At 31.0% G+C, this 20,000-nt stretch overlaps 1 protein-coding gene across 6 annotated transcripts in view; it reads left to right on the top strand.

Moving 5' to 3' along the window:
* LOC145254801 (uncharacterized) overlaps positions 1-20,000 on the top strand; it is a 456,223-nt gene that overhangs the window by 145,259 nt on the left and 290,964 nt on the right. The window lies entirely within an intron of this gene.

Genomic DNA, 20,000 nt, shown 5'->3' with positions numbered 1-20,000 from the left:
CTTTTTGCTTTTTGGGTGATGGTGGTGGGGGTACTTCCCTATGTTTCTCTTTCTTTTCATAAACATAAACACAAACTAAGCGCTATACGTTATCTTGAATTGCATTACCGAACACATTACTTCGAATACTCGACTTACATTAACTTTAGACTCGAGTTGGTAGGGTTTTCTAAAAATCAGAACTGCGATTTACGGGACGGCATGTTTAACATCGTTACATTTTCATTTTCTTTTGTTGTGCTGATGGTGGTGGGGGGACTACTTTCCTATGTTTTCAGTCTACACGATATTTCACTTTTGTAAAGCTATTTCTTACCAAACTTCCTTCATAATCTTTCCTTTCGGTCTTTCCTTCTTTCTTTCTTTTCTTTCCTTTTTCTGCTCTTTCCATTGTTAAAACGAAACGAAACGAAACAACCACATTCGGGTAAATTTATATGCGGCGATATTCACGTACATGGACTTCCCTTTTTGTTCTTTTTCTTGGGGGCCGGTTTACGTTAGTACACGTTAGCCATGGATCGGACGATCGCTGTCAGACGATAATACGACTTCTTTTTTTTTATTTTTTACTTTTATTAAAAAATTAAGAAAAGCGCTTGAAAATACTTTAAAACATAAAATAAACTGATTCATGTAAGTAAAAAAAAGTAGCATTTATTGCCTTTGGTAATAATTATTTATTGCTTATTTGTTTTGTTTTTCACCTTTTTTTCGACTAACCATTCTTAAATCTCACTATAAAATCGATTTTTCCAAGTACATTTTAGGTGGTGGGGCCTTCCAACTTCCGAAGGGGGTTTGTATTACTGTACACATAGATTCGAAAAAGTTGTCAAAAAAAACACAAAAAACAAATATATAACAAATAAATGTTATCAAAGGCAAGATAAGTTACTTTTCTACTCAACTGGATATATTTTCCGTGTTTTTATTCAATGTAACATGTTTATTCAGCTCGAAAACCATACAGTGTTTACCGATGTATTGGAACATTCAAGATGGCGTCTGATTCTCTCTTTAACACGGTAAGTGTGGGAAAAGATGTTATAAATAAAAAACCGGATAAAATACTGTTAAAAACTCGCTCAATATATGTTACCGTGACATAGGTTGACATATATTCGGCGGGTTTTTAATAGTATTTTGTATAGTTTTTTATTTATAACACCTTTTTCCATACTTACGGTGTTAAAGAGGGTGTGAGACGCCATCTTGAATTTTCGAATACATCGGTAAACACTGTATGGTTTTCGAGCTGAATAAATATGTTACATTGAATAAAAACACGAAAAATATATCCAGTTTGGCAGAAAAGTAACTTATCTTGGCTTTGATAACATTTATTTGTTATATATTTGTTTTTTGACAACTTTTTCGAATCTATGTGTACATTAATACAAACACCCATTTTGTGTTTTATATACATAAAGTACAATTGTTGAATGTTACTGTTTTGATTATATTCGTTGGGGGAGGGACAATTAAAAAATTAAGAAAGATTAAAATGAAGCGAAATTTAAGTTTCCGTTCCATTTTTACAACAACCGTAAAACAGTGCATCCTCAGCAAGTTTTATCGTAATTTATAAGCATATTGAAACACTAAATCAACATTTTATTTATCTTTTTGCATAATTAATGATGGAAGTATTTTTCTGTTTATTTTCTTAACATCTGTTAAAAAAATATAAATAATTTGTACATTCTCTTGAAAAAAAGAATCAAACTTTTCTCTACTTTCACATGTGTTCCATTTTAACAAACTGAGCCACAGCAACGCGTGGCCGGGTACAGCTAGTATATATATAATATATATATATATAATATATATATGTATATAATATATATACATAATATATAAATAATATATATATATAATATATATATATAATATATATATATATATATATATATATACTTCAGAATAGTTTTTATTTAACAATCAGTTATGGAATATCGGATACGGATATCTACACAGCTATGCGGATTACCCAATATATAACTTGGACCTTATTACCAAGCGGATGTAAAGAACGTATAACATGGATTTTACCAAGCAAGCTGGATGTAAAAAAACATTCATATCCTTTTTCTGCAAATCCTCCTGCTACAGGACTTCTGATAAATTTATTATTTTGACTTTTACTTTCCATGTCTCACTGACTTTAGCAAATAGGGTACATACCTTTATAAGTATATGCTAATATTTTCTCTCCTCTGATGAGATGGTAGACATCGAAACCCTATAGGTTAAGGAGATTAATTTTCTAAAGCATTCTTTGTCTTGCTTAGAATAATAAAAATTCTTTGATATGAAACTCAACCACTTCATTTCATTTCAATGAGAGTTTTTTGATATTCATTAAATTACAATTTAATATATATATATATATATATATATATATATATGTGTGTGTGTGTGTGTGTGTGTACTTTATATTTGCTTTTACATAAGCATTGAAATGTCGCTACACATTGATGAGCATCGGTCAGTTACGGCAAGAAAGTATATCTTGCCCTAATAAGGTATTGAGCATTCTTTTATTAACCTCGTTAAAACTTTATTGGTTAGTTTGCCTCTGGAAAATATTAATCGGGAATTATATATATATATATATATATATATATATATATATATGTATATATATATATGTATATATATGAGACATAATCTATATATCTATAGAAGTGAACGTGCCTGTGTATCTGTCTGTCTCTGTATCTGTGTGTCTGTCTGTGTGTGTACATTTCCCTACGCAAGGTCAAAGTTAAAAAAATTGACCTTTTTTTTTTGCTCAGCATACACCTCAAAACACTCGGGCAACGCCGGGTTGAAATGCTAGTATGTCTATAAAAGTGAAAGTGTCTGTCTGTCTGTGTATCTGTGTGTCTGTGTGTGTACATTTCCCTACGCACTAACTCTGTCAATTTTCAGTCTACAGACTCGAAATTTGATATACAGAGTACTGAGATTTGGGAAAATCGATGTGATCGGCCATAAATTTGGCGATTAAGGGGTCAAAGATCAACGATTTTACCTTTGAGAACTCTACCAAACTCCTCCCACAATTTTGGGTCTAAACACTTGAAATTTTAGATATAGGTTCCTTTGACATGGATCTAACTTAATAACTTGATTTGGGCACAAAACAATAAATTTTAAGAGGTCATAATAGGGGTCAAAGTTTAAAAAAATTGACCGCTTTTTTTTTTTTTTTTTTTTTTGCTCAAGATACACCTCCAAATACCCGAGAAACGCCGGGCACCCATGCTAGTAAAAGAAAAAACGGTAATTTCTCTCTTAAGTTTTGGATTTTGTAATTATGCCATTATGCATTTTTTTTTCAAATTTCTTCTGATGAGTTAAGGATAAAATAAATTCTTTGATTAATATAATAACTAAATGAATGATTTTGTACTACAAAACAGGTGCGTTCAAGAAATATGCATGTCAAATATACTTAAAGGATAAATGGTAAGATGGGCAACATTTTGAAATTTTGAATATAGACTTTTGTCATTTATTTGTTATATTCTCTGCAATTGCATTGAGCTTCATAAATTAAAGATTGGTATAAATAAAAGGTGAAATATAAAAGAAGGTTCTGCATCAGAATTTACCTTCTTCTTAACAAAGACTGGGGGTGGGGCGTATCTCTCCCAGTGAATTAAACATGCCTCCAGATACCAACCTGGAAATCTCTACGCCTTGGCGTGGTACATACAGCGCCTTGCCTTCCCAAATGGTCACTCAGTTAGTACTCATGCTCATTGTTGCCATACTTCCGTGATATAATATTATATATATAAAAGTATATATATATAAAAGTATATATATAAGTATGTATATATATATATATATATATATATACATATATACACTAAGTATATATATAAGTATATATATATACATATATAAGTATATATATATAAGAATATATATAAGTAAAGGAATAAAAGGAATAAATTTTAAGATGATCAACATCATGAATTTTTTAATATAACTTTTTGTCATTTATTCTCTATATTGCTCTGTAATTACATTGAGTTCTTAAATAAGGATTGATATATAATAAGAAAATATATTTCCAAACACACACAGACACACACACACACACACACACACACACACACACATATATATATATATATATATATATATATATATATATATATATATAACAAAACACGCAATCAACTGACAGGTTGTACATATTTTTCATCTTTCTGAAGATGAGAATCAGCTTCAAAAATTAAAAGAACATAACACCATCGATATCATCACGTTGGTAAATTAATAATCAATAACTGAAAATTATTGAAATCTTTCAATATTAAAAAGCGTAGCACTGCAGTATCGACCTTAGAATATGTTCACTTGGCCGATACAAATCGAATCTCACTTTGCAACTTTTTTCCGAGGTAAGAATAATGCAGCATTCAGTTTCTTGAAAAATTAACAGAGACGCCATGTGGAAGTTTGCAACGTGTCCCCAACGTGTGACGTTCCACTCATGCTGCAAAGGACGACGTCGAGCTCAACAAAGCATGCGGGACAATCTCCAGAAAACCTAAAATCGACTTACTTGTAATCTGTCTACAGGATATCTAGAATCGCTCTGCCGCATATAGAAAGTTGATAGTTAAAATAGAGCGTGATAAACAGGGCAACGGCAATCGCTTTCCTTAATTTAGATATCAAAAAGTGCCGCAGTGAGTACTATCCCGCAAGAGCTTTGCCGCTGTCACAGGCCTCGGATGAACAACATCAGCATCCTTCCGCATAACTTTTTCTTTATAGATATATATTTATTTATAAATATATTTTATTATTGATTCTTATATTTTAATACCGTTTTATTTTTTCCTTATATATACTTAATTTCTAATCGAATTGTTCTTGAACTAGCTTTTACTTATATTATATATGCTATGTAATGCTTGCCCTTATCCTTACCAAGTATTTTCTGTCCCGTCCTCCATCATCAGTAATGATTCTCCCCCTCTGATGTAAGAGAACTGTATTACACATTCTCCTCCTTCAATAATGAATTCGCATCTCTTATGTTTTATAAATATAAACTGTATGTGTAATGTATATAAATGTCATTATCATCTGTTCTGAGTCTATGTTGTATCTCTTGTTATGAATGTCAACAATATACAGTCTCCGATAAGAACCCGAGACTACATAACAGTCAGAGACACCAACAACGAGGCTGTTACGGCACCGAAAGAAGACCTCTCAGCAGGTTCTGAACTCTCCTGGAGAGAGTGAGTAACACTCAACAGGGCCCATGAAAAGGTTGCCAAAACACGGGACAACCTGCACAAGTATATGTACAGAACGCTCGGTATCCCTAAAGTGCAGACTATCGCACACAGCCTCACAGGCTGTCCCCTAAACAAAGCACGTTCCGATGTTGACCTGAATAATGCTTCAGACAATTCTTGACGATGGACCTCGGGATGGAGTGAAACGCTATGATAATGATCTTGCAAAGAACCTACCTTGTGACTATTTCTAAGCTGCAACCGATCACATAGGTTTTTCAAATCTCAGTACCCTGTATATCAAATTTCGACTCTGTAGACGGAAAATTGACAGAGTTATTACGAAGGAAAATGTACACAGACAGACAGATAGACAGACACGTTCACTTTCATGGATATATAAATAGATAGATAATAATAATGGAACGATTCTAACATTTTTCCCGATTCGGATACAATTTCCGATTCCGATTCTTTACAAATCTCTAGATGCTTAACTATGAATTTATATATATATATATATATATATATATATATATATATATATATATATATATATATATATATATATATTCATATAAAAAACACAAATTAAAAAAACACACAGATTAATATATATATATATATATATATATATATATATATATATATATATATATATACATATACATATATTAATCTGTGATTTTTAATCGGTGGTTTTTAATCTATTTTTTTAATCTGTGTTTTTTTATATGAATATATGTATGTATATGCGTATATATATACATATATGTGTGTGTGTATATATATATATACACACACACACACATATATATATATATATATATAAGCATATACATACATATATTCATATAAAAACGCAGATTAAAAAAAAAACAGATTAAAAACCACCGATTAAAAATCACAGATTAATATATATATATATATATATATATATATATATATATATATATATATATATATATATATATATATATATTAATCTGTGTGTTTTTATATAAATATATGTATGTATATGCGTGTATATATATATATATATATATATATATATATATATATATATATATATATATGCTTTATTTTTCTTTATTTTGTACGGGACAACTTACTTCTCACTCCTCAACCCCCTTTCCTGCTACTCTGACCCCCCACTTTTCTGTATCCATTTCTTTTACGCACCTCTAATAATTAGTATTAACAGTATTTTCATTATTATTATTGGTAGTCGTGGTGGTGATGTTGGAGGCAGTAGTAGAAGTATTGTTACTATTATCTTTATTATTATCATCATTATTATTACTGCATTGTTTTTTAACGCTATTACTATTATTATTATTGTTTTTATCATTATTATTATTATAATCATCATTATAATTGTTTTTATTATTATTATCCCCGTTATTATCCCCGTCATTGCTACCATAACCGCTACCATTATCACTATTAACATTAAATTTGAATTTACTTCTATCACAACTATTGGTTATATTATCTTTAATGTTTATTTTTAATGCTTACCTTTAATGCTGTCTTTACTTCATCTTTATTTTTATCTTCAATTTTACTTCTATTTTATTTTCAGCTTTATTATTACTACTATTATTATAATTTTCATTACTATTATCTTTCGTACTATTATAATTACCCTACTATTATTTGGTATATTTTTACCACTCTCATAAGTAGTAATGGTTTTTCTTTCTCCCCCACTTTGACATCAATAGGTATACTTAACCTTTTGTATCAAGTTAAACGCACTCATAGTCATTGCCACTCTAATCTCCCACCGCCCCTTTATGATCATACTCCCTATATCATAACAGTAGAAACTTATATATATATTGCTGCATATTACCTTTCAGTTCAACCCATCTCCCTCCCCCCCCAAAAAAAAAAAAATTAGAAACGAATTTATAGCCGCCATTTGCGGTTTAGGTTGCACCAATCAACATCAAAATTACCCACTCCATAGAAAATAGACACCCCACAAACCGTTAAAATAAATTACCACGCAGCAAAATTATACCCCCTATTTAGCCATAATACATATACCCCTGAATCTCAATACTATGCTAAAGACCATATATATTCTTATATATCATACTATATATAATAAGCTTCTCCTTATTCATTTAGAATTCAATAAAGCTACCTCCAACATTCTATAATTCCTCTTAATCTCTTTCGTCCCTAATGAACCTTACGCTAGATGCCGCATATTCCCCATGATACCTAGCACCTTCTCTACTCTTCTGATGAAAAGCATTAGGCTTCGAAATGCCCTTGCTTAAAGAGTCCCTTCTATCCCCCAAATTTTACCTGTATTCCATTATTAAATAAATGATCCATTCTATATCTACCAATATATAGTTGTGTCTTCATTTCATACTCTTGTTGTCCTACTGTATAAGCTCCAATAATTATTGTTGAGCTTGACATTATCCCGATAAGTATCCTTTGTGGAATTGAACTTTCTCCTTTCTTTTTAAATTAAGTTATATATATATATATATATATATATATATATATATATATATATATATATATATATATATATATATAATATTTTTTTTACTATAATAATTAAATACCTACAGACACTAGTGTTTCATCCTTTCGGGAATCTTCAGTGCAGTGTGTCACGATTAATACCAGTCGAACGATTTGAACCCCGCAACACGAGACATCTCTGGCTCGATTAGCGAAGACCTAATCAATTCGGCTACTATTAACTGCATGAAATAACATTGAATTTAAACATTTTAATTTTAGATGTTCATTTACGTCTGTAGAAATATATTTTCTTATTATATATCAATCCTTATATAAGAAGTTCAATGTAATTACAGAGCAATATAGAGAATAAATGACAAAAAGTTATAATCCAGAATTCATGATGTTGACCATCTTATAATTTATTCCTTTAATCCAGTTGACTTATACAATTTTTGACAGTATCTGTTTCGTAGCGAAAAATCATTCACTTAATTATCATATCTGTCGTGTCTGCACAAATGATTAACAAGAACACGAAAGTAAAGGTATACAATAATATATTAGGAAGAAAAGTTATATACATATTTACATGTCTTCAGATATACTTCAGTTGGAGATATTCCGGCAGGTGGCGTGTTGCATGTCTTACTGGAGGCAGCATAAGCGTCTAGCCTATTTGACGGTCGTTGCTGGACTCCCCCGGTATTGGTGATTGATTCCTTTATATATCTTACTCACCCGCCTATGTTAATTAGTAGGCGTCTCCACAACAATTTCAATCAGTGAATAAGTGATTGATTTTGCGCTATGAAACAGATACTGTCAAGAATTGTAAACTGAATTAAAGGAATAAATTATAAAATGGTCAACATCATGAATTTTGGAATATAACTTTTTGTCATTTATTCACTCTTTCTCTCTCTCTCTCGCTCTCTCTGTCTGTCTCTGTATATATATATATATATATATATATATATATATATATATATATATATATATATATATACGAGCAAACAGTTAATAAAACATGTTAAAAAACACTTTGAAAAAGAGTTAAAAACATATTTAATCTGAAAAGGAAACACTTGATAAGTGGATAGTCCTTAATCCGCGGAGTTTCGAAGAAATACTTTCCTTCTCATCAGAGGGTAGGAATTAGCAAAATGCAGGATCGGATTTTGCATGCAAACTATCTGTATCTACTCAGTTTCCCGGAAATTTTTTACTTTCATTTTTTTTATTTGTTTCTTGATGATCGGTTTTTGTGTCAGTCTTAATTAACTTCTAAGACGCGTATTCTTTTAGTTTGAACACACGATTAAAGGCGTTTCATGCCTGTTTTATTCATCCAAGAGAAATCGATATTTAAGTGTGAAGTAGAATCTTATGTTTTCCTCATCTAATAAAAATCTGTTTATCAAATAAACAATTGTTCCTCTTCCTACTAAATACACAAGAATTAATGTGATGTATTTATTTTTAGATGAGATCTTATATTGCGCCGGTGTGCCGCCTAAAATTACTCGAAGGAAACATTTGTTGTAAATTAAACCGTACCTGGCAAGCATAAACATAATCGCTAAAACAAAAATTATTGTCGTAAATGTTTCCAAGATGTGCACTAAAAATACATTAAGTATTTTCAGACTCTCGCATCTTGCAGGTGTCTATAAATTCAATGCTAAATCCACCGCCACATACTCAATACACACCAAATACTCGATTAGCTAAGACTTTATAATATACTCTACAAGCAGGCCGCCCGGCAGTGCCCGGTCGTAAAATACACTTAAATATAATATTTTGATTAATGCATATTTCGTATTTATTATTATATTATACTAGCAGTTCAATCCGGCTTTGGTCGGTCCCTACGTATTGTTCATAACTTTATGTGCATATGTATATACATATATTAAAAAGTTTGACTTATGTCCAGACAACCTACATCTAAAATTTCAACTGTTTAGACCTAAAATTGGCGGAGGAGTTTGGTAGAGTCTGCAAAAGGTCAACTCTTTCAACTTTGACCTCTTGTCAGCCAAATTTTGTCCAAAAACTGAGTAAAAAGCTTGCTGCATATCTGAATATCCTTTATGTAAATTTTCAAATGTTTAGACCCAAAATTGGCTGAGTAATTTGGTAGAGACCGCAGCGGTCAAATTTCTTAACTTTGTCCCCAATTTGGACCCCTTAACATTTATTGTTTTTGGGCTCAAATCAATTTAGAAAGTTTGGTCCATGCCCAAGTAATCTACATATAAAATTTCAATTGTTTAGACCGAAAATTGGCGGACGAGTTTGGTAGAGTTTTCAAAGGTCAAATCGTTGAACTTTGACCCCTCGACAGCCAAATTTCTAGCCGAAAACCGATTAAAAAGGTTTTCCCAAATCTCAATACCCCTTATGTCAAATCTCGAGTCTGTAGACGGAAAATTGAAAGAGTAGTTTAATAGGGAAATGTACAAACACACATACACATACACATAGACAGACAAGTTCACTTTTATAGGTATAGAGATAGATTGGACCCAATATATAATAATGATTTAAAGTTTAAAAATAAAATAATTCGTGTACCACTACCGAGAATCGAAACTAAAACGTTTAGCTTACGATTTATTATTTCATTTGGCATTAATGCCTAAGCTATGAAGACATGTTTACTGCAAGGCTAAAAATTAAAACCTAAACCAATAGCTATTACGTTTCGCATGCATATTCGTAATGCCGTCGTTCGACCTTCACCTGGCAAATACCATTTTTTTTTAATTTTCACACTTTTGAACCGATTTTCTCCGGCTGAAACCAAAATATAAAGTTTCGCATGGGTTCGAATACTCTATATATCAAGTTTCATGTCTGAAGATAAAAAAATGATAGGAGTTTAGTATACAAAACTTTAAAAAAACATTATATATATATACGCATACATAAATATATATATATATATAGAAAAAGGTTTGTGTTTACTATAACCTTTTTACGCAAATATTACGCTAGTATAAATCATGTAGAATATCTGCATGAATATAATCACACGTAATAGTTAACTAAAGATGATCATCCCATAAGAAAACCGAAACAAAACTAATATGAAATTCATTAAAATGAATGTTTAAAGGAATATGCAAATTAGCTACATCTTTTGTAGATGAATGCAATTCCACGATCCATATATAAGAAAGCTGTATTTTATTTTCAAATAAGTAGGAACAAAGTTTTTTAATATAAATATCAATACAAACAAAAAAGCAAATTTGTAGGAGTATAGATACTTACTCCATACACACCCTGTAATACACTATCTGAAAGGTTTTATAATATTCCATACATACTCCATTGAAACTACTCCATACACATCCTATAATTCACTATCTAAAAGTCTTTAATATATTCCATACGTACTCCATTGAACATACTGCATACGTACTATATTTAATATACTCTATTAGGCACCGCTAAAAATGGCCGCAAAATCAAGTTGTTGTTTTTGAAAACTAAATTACATTTATTAAAATCCATTATTTCTGAGTAACTTTTTTTTTCCAGAAAGATAAAACCCTGAATTTTATCATATAGAAAACAGAATAATGTAAAACTTTTTCTACTATTTTTAATTAAATTTTAAATGTTAAATTTTCCCAAAAAGTTAACAATTGACATTTTTTGTCTTGCACAAAAAACGTACTTAAATATTTAAAAAAAAAGGTTTTTGAAATAATTAATTTATTTATTTATTGTCTAACTAAGATTTAGGATGATTTTCTAAGAGAATATGCAAAAATATTATAATATAAGTACCTGAATTTCAAATAATTCCACTTATTCATATAGGTAACCAGATATTTCGCGTCGATGTAGAGTCTAGATCGACTCTGTTTATGTTTGCGTTTGATAAGGAGAAAACTATGGAAGACCAAACAGGCCAGAAAAACTTATTTTTCAGTGTATTATTAAGCTGAGGCTGGCCAGTACCAGATGGGTGACCATTTGTATGAGTTTGGTTTTTAATGTGTATGTGTGTGGGGGCCAGGCTCCCCAAAATGGGGGGGGGCAATTTAAAGCAGAATAAAAAAAAATTATTTCAGCGCGTTTGGTCCACCGTAGTCGAAAGGTGGCAAACGTTTTCAAACGGGATCGAAAAAAAATGATGCTATTTTTAACACAAAGGGCACAATATTTATCAAATTTTTTTTTTGTATCGATTATTCAAAGCATGCCCTATTTAATAATGGTCATAGCTTATTCGGCTCGCTAAAAAGAAATTGTTAATTTATTTATCAAAAATTTTAAAATGGCTTTTTTCGTATAAATATTAAAAAAAATTTTTTTTTTTGTTTTGCTTAACTTAATTATTTTACTTAACATATTCACCGAATTTCCTCTTCAAAACTCAAAAGCGGGATAATTAAACACAATCGAAGTTCTGATATTCAGACGTCAAAATAAGGTATGCAAACAAGTTTTTTTTTTTTTAATCTATAATTCTGTCCTTTACAACAACACAATATGTTTTGTTCAGTTTCAGATGATTATTTTAAGCATATTTGTTCCCACTTCAAAACAAGGGGGGGTTATAAGCAAAAAAAAATATATATATAAATATCGTTTATGAAAAATAAGTACACTGTTATAAAGTTCATTCTTCTCCTAATAATCGCTGAAAATTTCGTATTGATCGGATAATTACCTGATTTTTGGTAGATTTTTACAAAGACGGTCCGTCAAAAAGTACTGACCTGCCCCCCCCCCCCCAGTTTTGGCGGTGCCTATACTCTATCATCAGGTTTTGCAAAAACAATCCTACAAAGAACTGTACACAGAGGAAAAAGGGGGTAAATGTAGAGAAAGAGGTGGGAACCCAATAACTAGATTAGCCAGGGCTGCCGCTTAGTGACACGCTTATGTTAAAACAGCACCCCCCCACCCCCCAAAAAATGAACAATTAATCTCAAGATACGCTCGTTCAACTTTCGCGTTTACCGAGAAAAATATTATTTGACCAGAAAGCGTCGTGACCATTTATTACGAAAAATTCCTCTGCCGGCATTTTCGTTTTCATTCAGCAAATTTCTTTTTTAACCGTTTCTATTTATTACACATACAGTTGATGTGAAGAAATATTTTTATTTTCTAAATTACTGACCGCGAGATACCTCCAAAGTGCACCATAGAATTTACCACTGCATGTAACACGGTTTAGTTTAATAGAGGTTAATATTATCATCATGACTTCTGAATAATTGCAAATGAAGAAACCTAAAATTAACTGCGAATAATAAAACAAAAATGCGAGACTAATACATTATGGAAGCCTCAAAACGATGTTCTTATGTATTTTCTACTTTTAATGCGCATGCGTTTTATAAATCTACCAAACATCAACTAATGGTTAGATTTTCATGTAATTTTCGATACTTATTCAATTTTGGATAAATTCATATGTAAAATGCAGTTTTCGAAAAATAATATGGGAGGAAGTATTTTTGTACTTGATAACATCCATGTTTCATTTTAAGAAATCTGAACAAAATATATTACAATTCTGTAAAATTTTAACATTATATATACTGGGGTAAAACAAAGGTAATCTCATTAATATATACTGAATATTATATATATATATATATATATATATATATATATATATATATATATATTTATATATATATATATATTTTTATATATATATATATTTATATATATATACATATTTATATATATACATATTTATATATATATATATATATATTTATATATAAATTCGATGAGTATATAGTTTGAGAAGTGTCCTCACACAGTGTGTTCTTACACAGTCTCATATATATATATATATATATATATATATATATATATATATATATATATATATATATATATATGAGGACACTTCTCAACCTATGTACTCAATTTTTATCTATAAACTTGAAATTTAGTATATAGTGTATTCAGAAGGCGTGAAACTTTGTAATCGGGCTTCCTTCGAAAAAACGTGCTGCTAAGGGGTGAAAATAGAAAAATAGGTACGTGGTTCATATGATATATTCCTTATGTTAAGTTTGAAATACAAATTTTAAAGACGTGTCACGATCGCCTAATGGTTATCGTACTTGATTTACTGTCTTTAGGTTTTGGTTTCGATCTCAGCTCGAGTATGTTGTTTTACTTACAAGAAACGAACTGTTTAGAAAAACAATACTACTATGCACAATGTCTCCGTTTCTGTATGAATTAAAATATAATATTTGTGCATATTTTACGACCGGGCAGCATACTCCATGCACACCTTATAATCCAGTATCTAAAAGTGATCTGCTAGTATATCTATAAAAGTGAGAATGTGTGTGTGAGGATACTTCTCAACCTATATTCTCAACGAAAGTTAGATCAACAGACTTGAAATTTGGTATATAGGATATTCAGACATTGGTCGATTTTCATCTGGAAAGAAAGGGATGCTAAGAGGTCAAAATTGAAAAATTGGTACTGGAGGGGTCATCGGTTATCGTACTTGTCTTTAGGTTATAGTTTCAATCTCAGCTCGAGTATTTTTTTTTTTTACTTACAAGAAATGAACTGTTTAGAAAAAACATAATATTCGCATCTACATGTCTCAGTTTCTTTCTCATATTTTTACTTCATTTTTTTTTAATGTAACGTTACATTTAATACCGGGCAACGCCGTGTAATCTTTTATTTTTTACAAAAGAGTCAGCACTTATCAAGGCCGGGAAGCCATTCGTGGATAAAGATTAATGAGTGTACAGTAGTCAATGGGACAATATCGTAGTAATCGTTAGTAGTGGAAATTTGGTAAATTGGATTATTTAAGTGGAATGTTTCATCAAGAACTTGTTTACATTGGACTTGAAGACAACCATATTGTAGCCAGTTGGAAAGCGGGAAAACGGAACAGAGTTCAACAGGCATGCAGTTCTAAGAAAGAAGCTTTGTTCATGAAATCTACGTTTAGGTTTAGACACAGATAAAGAGTGGGGGAAATTATTGATAGTGGTTTCAGTTGACGAGTGTTTTTCGTGAAAGTCAGGGAAGGAGGGCATAGATTGGAGCTCAAGCGAGCACGCGCCATGAAAATAACGATAAAGCAGAGATAAGCATGTACCGTTTCTTCTGTGGGAAAGAGGTTGCAGGGAAGAGAAAAGAGCATCCCCCACTAGGCTATGAAGTATATTTTATACTTTGTCAAGGCAGGATAAGCTGCTTCTAGCAGCTCCTACCCAGATGTGGCAACAGTACTTCATCCCTGGACGTACTTGTCTCTTATACAGGTAGAGAATTGCATCAGCAGTGAGATATCTACTGGAACGGTAGAACATTTCCACCATTTTTCCAGCAGTCTTGTCAACGGATTTGATGTACGTGTTTCATCTCAGATCAGGAGTAAAGGTCAGACCCAGAAGCTTGTCAAAAACATGGAGCCTCATCATGACGAGAGCAAATCATTTCAATTGATGTCAGACGGGGACGAAAGCGTTGATGATGTAAAGATAGAAGATTGGTTATCGATGCATTAACATTAACTAGCCACCTTTTCCCCATTGCACCGCGGCTCAAAATCAGAGGAAATAGAATCAGAGAGGGCTTGGTCGTTTACGACCTTTGAAGTGTTGCCATAGATGGAAGTGTCGTCAGAATAAATGTCTACGAATGATCTTAGGATGTGACTTGAAAGATAATTGATGTAGATCAGGAAGAGAGTTGGGCCGAGGATAGATCCCTGAGTGACTCCAGCATTAATACTGGGAGATTCTGATTCTCTCTCTCTCTCTCTCTCTCTCTCTCTCTCTCTCTCTCTCTATATATATATATATATATATATATATATATATATATATATATATATATATATATATATATATATATACTAGCAAAAGTACCCGTCGTTGACTGGGTTCAAAAACAGCCTACAGAAAATGGACTCTGATTTATGAAAGTATGATAGGTTATGAAAAGGAAGGGTTGTAAAGAGATAGCTTCGAATTTGGGGGTATCAAAACCAAAGCAAAATATGATGAAAGTAAAAATAAAATAGATAAACCTCATAATTTATTATACCATACCTGTTCACACTGAAACACTTATCACAATATTCTGTGGATCTATATTAAAATACCTTATTAAACTTTGTGAAATATTTCCATTTTATGGAGGTCAGGCGCGAACGAACACCCCATAATTTTATTATACCATATTTCGTTAAACTGAAACATAATTATCAAAGTATACTTACGCAGATAGATATGAAAAGTCTTTATTAAAGTTTGTGCCTATTTCCATTCGATGGAGGCCAAGCGCGAAATCAGACCACACCATTTTATTATACGATCCCTATTTAAGTTAAAACATACTTATCAAAGTATTATTATGTCCGTCTATATCAAGAACACTTGTAAACGTGTTTTTTTTAATTTTTAAATTTTTTATTTCCATACTTTGTGGACCAGGCGCGTAACGCAGACCCCACAATTTTAATGAATCATCATTATGCTAGATCAAACATACCCATTCCTATGTCTCGATATATCTTTTATCATTATATGTAATCAGTTTTCTATAATAGTCAACCATATAGGAGCCTATTCGTGACCAGACACACACACAGACGTTCAGCTTTATATTATAGATATATATTAAATTGCAGCAAAAACATTCTCGAAAATAGTTTTAAAAGATTAAAATAATCCCATTCTGTTAAGTTTTTGTAGTAAATTTTTCCTATTTTTTGTCTAATTTTTACCCGTTACTTTCATTATTCATACGTTATGCTTTCATAATTATACAATGCCTATAAACAACTTCATAAAGTACAAATTCTTACATCATCGATTCTATGGCAATATATATATACCCAGTTAAGTTTTTCTCGCACCTGATATTGATATTAAAAGCCTATTTATTCTACTTAAAATACTAAAACGAACTTCTTAATATACTCAGTCGTGGATATGCGAGCGACTACATGAATGTTTACTAATTTCATCAAATCGAGCATTAATTACTTATTCATTTTTCATGGTTTCTGATTAGATGATTAGTTTCAGTTTATTTGAATTATTTTTATGCATAGTTTCTACTTTTGAATAATTGCGTAGAATTTAAGGGAGAAGCGTTTTAGTACACCGAAATATTATTATCTCTATCTATCTATTTATCCATATATATATATATATATATATATATATATATATATATATATATATATATATATATATATATGGATATGGATATATATGGATATGTATATATATGTATATATATATGTATGTATATATATATGTGTGCATATATATGTATGTATATATATAATTTTTTTATTTTGGGCCCTGTAAATTCACCTTTGTCCGTTTGTCTGTTCGTCCGTCCGCACTTTTCTCAATAACTACGACTTGGAATCTTTTGCAATTTTGCACAAACATTAAACATGATATGAGTAAAAAATAACAGACTCCAGTATCTCCCCCCCCCCCAGGAGTGCCTTTCGAGTTAAAATGGCTAAAATTGACACTTTTGTTCTTATTAAAAAAATTTATGCCTTGGATTTTTATAAAACTTTCTGAAAAGTTGTAACTAACTGATTTCTATTTAATTTTGTTTGTCTATACTTTGTGATAACTTTTGGGTGTGCCCAAGGGGCTCTTTTAGGGCTAATAAAAACACTTAATTTTAGGGACTATTTTACCATATTTGTCCAAAATTTTCTGTGTATTTCTGTTTTGTACGGCGCTGAACTAAAATGTAAATATGTTTACATCAGGCCAGGGATTTAATGGCAAAATAGGTAAAAAATCTTTGATTTTGACTAACAGTTCAAAGGAAGTAACTCTTGTCGACTCAATTTTATAAATGCTAATTATTTATTCGTAGATTGAACTTTAATATACGCGATTGGTTGTATGCTTTTGTACCGCAAGCTTGGCCGATTAAGAATTTTTTTTTTTCATCTTTTCATTGATGAGCTCAACAACTTGCCTGTTGGTATAAGGATACTTTTGGTGTGTGATTTCAATTTGGACCAGCTTCTTGAAAACAATGTGGCAATAATAGAATCCCTTAATGGATCTCAATTTCTTCAGCACTCAAATCACACCACTCAAATTGAAGGTGGTATATTGGACTTAATTCTTGATACATAACTTTCTTCTTCGCCAGCACTGTGGCTTCCCATCACATTTAGTGGTCACTTTGTTTTGTACTTTAATGTGTGATTACTTTATGTCTTTTTGGATTCATTTACTTCATATCGATAAAATAAAAAAAAAAAAAAATAAATAAATAAATAAAAAAAAAAAAAAATAACATACGTGAACCTCCCCCCCCCCAAAAAAAATTAACATCTAGAATATAATTTATTTTTTTTATTTATACAGAAGCAATACTTTGTCGTGGTTATAGGGCTTTTACTAAAGTTGCTACATTATTTTTTTTATTATTATTTAAAACATACCAAAGGCCAACCGGGGATCCATATAGTTTTTGGTTTGTTTATTTAGATTTTTGTGGAACAAATTCACCAAAACTTATCCATATTATCGCACTACTTATGAATCATAGTGTGGTTTTTGGATAACTCCCCATTTATTTTCAATGTGTATCGAAGCAGAAGCACCCATTAAATGAACAATGCTTTCCAGCTTCCAGGGTAAAATAAACGTGTACTCTCCCTTCTGTCCTAGCTAAGGGGAAGAGAAACCTTCCTCGACTATGGCAATTCTCATCTTTATCTCAATTGATAGTGCAACTTGGGTGTGTGGGCGGGATTTTCCGACACTAACACCCGACTCCGTGTCAAACTATGCCTTTGTGTAAGAGACGTGTAAATCGAAACGATTACATAAAATTATATTTCTTCTCTTTCATAAGACTTAGTCAAGGGAGGTTATTCTAACTAGCACAAGTGAAACAGTTGCGCCCCTTTATGTCAAAATTAAATAAAACAAAATACCGCTAATTGAAATGAAACAGAATATTATAGGTTTTTTTTTTTATAGGTACCAATGTTACAAATCAATTATAATTTTCTCCATCTCTCAATTACAGTAGATCAGTTATCCTATAATCTATTTAGTTATGAAAACCAGACTTTATAATTATGCATGGGCCATGCATTGCATGGTTCAGTTTAGCCTTCAACATCTATATAATAAAGACAAATGTATAAATGCAAGAGCGTTCAGTGCTAAATTAGGGCAAGATGTACTTTTTATTTGTTTTACACATCCATGAGCATGTTTCGGTCTGCCAGTTACAAGTTACTAGAGACTTTTTTAGGCGATACGAGATTGCTTACGGACTTCACTTTTGTATTAGCAATATCGACTAACGTGATGTCTAGTTACTTGTAACTGGCTAACTGAAGCATGCTCATAAATGTGTAGCGATATATAAATACTTATGTAAACAAATAAACTGTGTGTGTAATATATATATATATATATATATATATATATATATATATATATATATATATATATATATATATATATATATATTCACACACGTCCAATTTTAGTGACCAACGTTGTAAATGGAACGTCGTCCGGGCTAATTTTAAGGGGTTGGTCACACCTTTTAAAGAAATTTGAAAATCAAATATGATTTTTCTTCCTTTATTTTAATGAATAAGATTATTTCGACAAATAAAATGTTTTTTTACGCAAGATTTCCATTTTTTTTTTTTTATTATTGAACTGGTATATATTATTTCATATATATCTATATTATATGTCTCTTAGTCTCTTTGTCTGTTTTCCTGTCTGTCCGTTCTATTTTTCTCAAAAACTACTGTGTCAAGCTCGCTGAATTTTTTTATGGACCTTTATTATGATAAGGTGCATCGAATTAAGTATTATGTTATCCGTTTGATGCACAGTTACGGATTAATGTGAATTAGTCATTACAATGCTACATTTACTGTAGAAGTTTGATATAAAGCACTCATTCTAAGTCAACGGGCTATAACTTTTGCCCGTTTTTAACAAACTACATATATATTATAAGTTGAACATTGGTAATGGCGGTAACATAGGAGTCGCTATGACTAAATTAGACGCAGTCTCTAACAAGCCATTTCTTTTGTATTTACTGTAAATCCATAATCTTGTTAACTCTACCTCACTGTTGTCTTATTTCTTTCCTTTACTAAACACCAAAAACAAAGGCAATTCTGACGAGACGTTATTACAGGTAGTGTAGTTACTATGG

The sequence above is a fragment of the Euprymna scolopes genome, chromosome 30, assembly GCF_053919585.1.
Source record: "Euprymna scolopes isolate OS-2025 chromosome 30, ASM5391958v1, whole genome shotgun sequence".
In the NCBI taxonomy this organism is placed as follows: domain Eukaryota; kingdom Metazoa; phylum Mollusca; class Cephalopoda; order Sepiida; family Sepiolidae; genus Euprymna; species Euprymna scolopes.
Note: the sequence above shows the minus strand (reverse complement) of the source record. Positions and strands in the feature narration are given on the sequence as shown.